Source organism: Nansenia antarctica, assembly GCF_963989245.1.
Source record: "Nansenia antarctica genome assembly, chromosome: 20".
In the NCBI taxonomy this organism is placed as follows: Eukaryota; Metazoa; Chordata; class Actinopteri; order Argentiniformes; family Microstomatidae; genus Nansenia; species Nansenia antarctica.
In genome coordinates, this window is record NC_137693.1 from 11,609,398 (window position 1) to 11,613,723 (window position 4,326).

General features: G+C 38.9%; 1 long non-coding RNA gene across 1 annotated transcript; it reads left to right on the top strand.

The window, feature by feature from the left end:
* The first annotated feature begins 593 nt into the window (after positions 1–593).
* Positions 594–3,708, top strand: LOC308174528. The gene is made up of 4 exons (XR_013937921.1): positions 594–673; positions 2,051–2,134; positions 2,227–2,320; positions 3,223–3,708. It is a non-coding gene; the product is annotated as an uncharacterized lncRNA (long non-coding RNA).
* Positions 3,709–4,326: the final 618 nt, after the last annotated feature.

Consider the following 4,326-nt stretch of genomic DNA (forward strand, 5'->3'; position numbering starts at 1 on the left):
ATGAGATGCTAGTAGTAAGAGAGAACTCTCCCCGTCAGGGAATCGAACCCTTGTCTCCTGCGTGACAAGCAGGGATACTGACCACTATACTAACGAGGACCTGTTCATCCAAACATTCCACACATTTCAAAAAGAACATTGTTTCAACAATTAAAAAAACTTGTCGAAGGGATTCTTTCAGATTATCTTAACTTCATAGGTGAGCTCAGTGGATCAGCTTGTCACAGGCAAGGGTTCCAAAACATCACAATGAAAGATAAAGTATTGGTTTTTTTGTTCTATTAAGCGAAAGGAATTTCTAGGGACATTGTGCAGGTAAGTCATAATCTTCTTCAGGCCATGAGATGCTAGTAGTAAGAGAGAACTCTCCCCGTCAGGGAATCGAACCCTGGTCTCCCGCGCGGCAATCGAGAGATATGCCTACACTACTGCCATAGACTTTGCATTGGCCCATTCATTGTCTATGGCAGTAGTTAAGATCCCGTTCACTTTGGTAGTTCTATATAGTTCATATATTTTCGGCCACCGGATGGTTTTGTGGCGCATTGAGCAGTGACGTCACGTCACAACACTGAAATCAACTCGACTGCACTATTTCCTGAAAGGCAAAGACAGCGTACCGTCTTTCTCGCGTTCTAAACTCTCAAGTTTACTTTCTTCGTTTGGTTAATAGGTAAGTCACAAACATTAACTGTAATAATATATAATAAGTAGACATACAAGAGGGGCTGCAGAAAGCACTGCACTTTATATATGTTGCACTATCCAATGCACTGTTGTCTGTCCTGTGTTGCCCTGTTTTTTTGCATTTGTTTTTGTATACACGTGAAAAAAGTATAAACGCACTTACTGTAATGCCGAAGCAAATTCCTATATGTGTATGCATAATGGCAATAAACGTTATCTGAATCTGAATCTGAATCTGAAAAGCGGACAGTTTTCAGTTTACGGTACTTTTGCTGTACTTGACTCGTTATCGGACATGTCTGTCAGGTCCGGACGTGTCTACGGTAACATATATGTATATATATATATAGGTAACATATTCAAAGCTATTTCGATATTGATTTGCCAAGCTACTGTACGGCTACACATCGGACAAGTCTGCTGTCTCAATACTTTGTTCAACAGTTGTTAAATTAACAATGTTAATAACAGTGTGTGGGTTTTGCGAACCGTCTTGCGAGTTATTCATAGTGTTATGGTTGTGCAATGTTTTAGATACTACTGCAATGCTAGTCTACACAGTTTTGCACAATGATAGCCTGGCCATACTATACAGCATTAGGCTACTGTACATAATATGTACACCAGTATTGTACATACTAATGTGCAAATGATATGACTGCTGCCTAGCAGTGCCCACAATGTTGTCATTTAGTAAATCCCCCAGTGTTACACTGTGATATTAACTTTCAAATAGGCCTAAATCAAATCAAATCAATCAGGTGTAATTTATATTATAGGACAATTAAAGTGTAAATGTATGTACAGTTAGTTTATTTACAAGTTTAGTTAGCCTACATGTATTTACAATGTATGTCTGCTCTGTACAGTACATGTGTAATTGCATGTTTTATTACATTCCATATTGTATCTATTTGTAGGAGGAGGATAAGTGTTCATACGAGTTCTCTTTTTGCATCCTTTTTGAAGATGTGTTTCAAGGGTTTGGCATGTACATTACAGTATGTAAGAGGCATTTTGAGCAGGTGACACCCATACAATTTAGAAACATACCAAACCCTTGATTTCACAATCAATGTGTTTAAACATGCATACCGTCACTGAGGCTTTACCTGCTTTAAAGAAGTGAACATTGAACTAAATATCCATTCATAACAAATAGCCTATATACCAATGTATATGTAATTCTCATCAGATGAGACATATTCACATCAGAGTAGACATACTGAGACTTATTAATGTTCAAATCAGCTTGACAGACTATAACAGGTAATGACAGAATGTGGCTATAACCCATTTACAAGCATGATGAATAAGCCAGGCATTAGTGAGGGAGAGAATAACACTTTATTTTCTTTTACAGTGTGGAGCAAACTGACTGCTTCAGTTACACTCTTGAGACCAGCTCATGATGATGAATCCGATGTGACTGCGTCTCCTTTGCAAGGTTAATTCATGTACATTACTGTGTGTCCCATCTTTATTCACTGTCAAAGTGATTTCCAGTTGTGTGAAGTTTCATGTTACCTCCTCCTTCAGCTCCAGTGAAGGTCCTGCTGCCAATACCTCCTCAGCGGCTTGCCTGGGCCCCATCCTTAGGCCTACACTCTAGAACCCGCCGTGTGGGAATACAGTATGTCATTTCAGTTTATTTATATTGCACACAATTTCAACCAGGTCTGTTATTTTGATTGAAAGTCATCTGTAAATGTTGGTACTTTGCTGTGGATATTTAACAAACTATTGAGACTTCTTTTGCATCCTATTACCTTAGATCCTACATTACATGTTTGTTTATTAGTTTATTTGACAGGGATAATGCACAATACATATATTGCTTCAGATATAGTTCAGAGCTAATTTCCATCTGTAGTCCCTGGGGGAAGGGTAACAAGACAATAGGGAAACAGGATACACTAATACAAATGACTAAGATACAATAAAGTTCTAATCAACAATGGAATAATAATAATAAATATATATATATGTTACGGTACATGTGAGAAGACGGCACATGTGGGAAAACTAGTGTTAGGGTTAGGTGCTACGTCGACTTGGTACATGATGGCATGTCTAACCCTAACCCTATCCCTATCCCTAACCCTAACCGTAGCACCTTAGCACCTAACCCTAACCCTAGTTTTCCCACATGTACCGTATTCCCACATGTACCGTAACATATATATATATATATATATAAATGATGTTGATAATAAAAATAAAAATAAAGTAAAAACATTACAACACAACATTACACTAGTTAAGACACACACACATCATCATCATCATCATCATCAATACAATTAATGATCACAGAACTGATGTTCTTTCTGTAATTTTTTGGTTCTAGATTTAAAAATGGTGAATGTACTACTCTCTCTGATACTAGAAGTGTCATGTGAAGCACCCTGCCCCTACCAGAGCAGAGCAGCATACAGTGCTGCCTCAATACTCTGGCATGTTTTTTAACTGAAGTCTATGCACAGCTCCTTTTTGGTTTAACATGTGTTTCCTATTTATTTTGTTGTCATGCAGCACTGCCACACCATGCTCCTCCATCACAGTCTGCAGCCTCTCTCCCTCCGCCCCCAACGCAGCCTGCAGCCTCTCTCCCTCCGCCCCCAACACAGCCTGCAGCTGAGCCTTCCATCCCCAGCTACGATCACAATGTCGGCCGCTGGAACTGCTGTCCCCATCAGAGCATCTGGATGAAGATGGGGCTGAATGGCCATGGGTTGAGTGGCCAGGGTCCTGATCAGTGTGGCACCTTAGAAGGGAAAGAGACTGTACACACACACACACACACACACACACACACACACACACACACACACACATAGTAGAGTTTTTATTTACAATGAAATGATTAATTAATGTTGTAACACTGTTGGAAATTGTTTTAAATATGCACATTTTGTTTTAGTTCGATACAACCAAGGTTTAATCAGTTTTGTTTATTTTTTATGTACATGGTTTAGCAGTTGTGCGTGTGTGCTTTTTAATAAATCAAGTGTGGAGTTCAATACATCCACGTGTCTGTGTATGTTTTAAAACAGTATAATGGTTACATTAACATCAACAATGGAGCTTAGGGTTAGAGAACTCAACAGGGCAGAATACATTGCAATGTTAAACCAATAAATAGCATAAGATGTCCTGTTTTCTTTAATGAAATGAATTATAAATCATCAAAACATGTTGTGTTACATTAAACATTTAATTGATTAAGACTTTAAAAAAGAAAATATTTTTGACAGTAATGTCCTCAGGTGGATTCGAACCCGCGGCTGAAAAGACGGCAAGAAAGGGTCAATAAACGGTTAAAAATCTCCGTTATAGCAACACGCGACTGGCCCCCGCGTGACAAGCAGGGATACTGACCACTATACTAACGAGGACATGTTCATCCCAACATTCCACACATTTCAAAAAGAACATTGTATCAACAATTTAAAAAACTTGTCGAAGGGATTCTTTCAGATTATCTTGACTTCATAGGTGAGCTCAGTGGATCAGCTTGTCACAGGCAAGGGTTCCATGGTGTAATGGTTAGCACTCAGGACTCTGAATCCTGCGATCCGAGTTCAAATCTCGGTGGAACCTGTGGTCATATCTTGTTTCTTTAAAAAGACAGTCTCT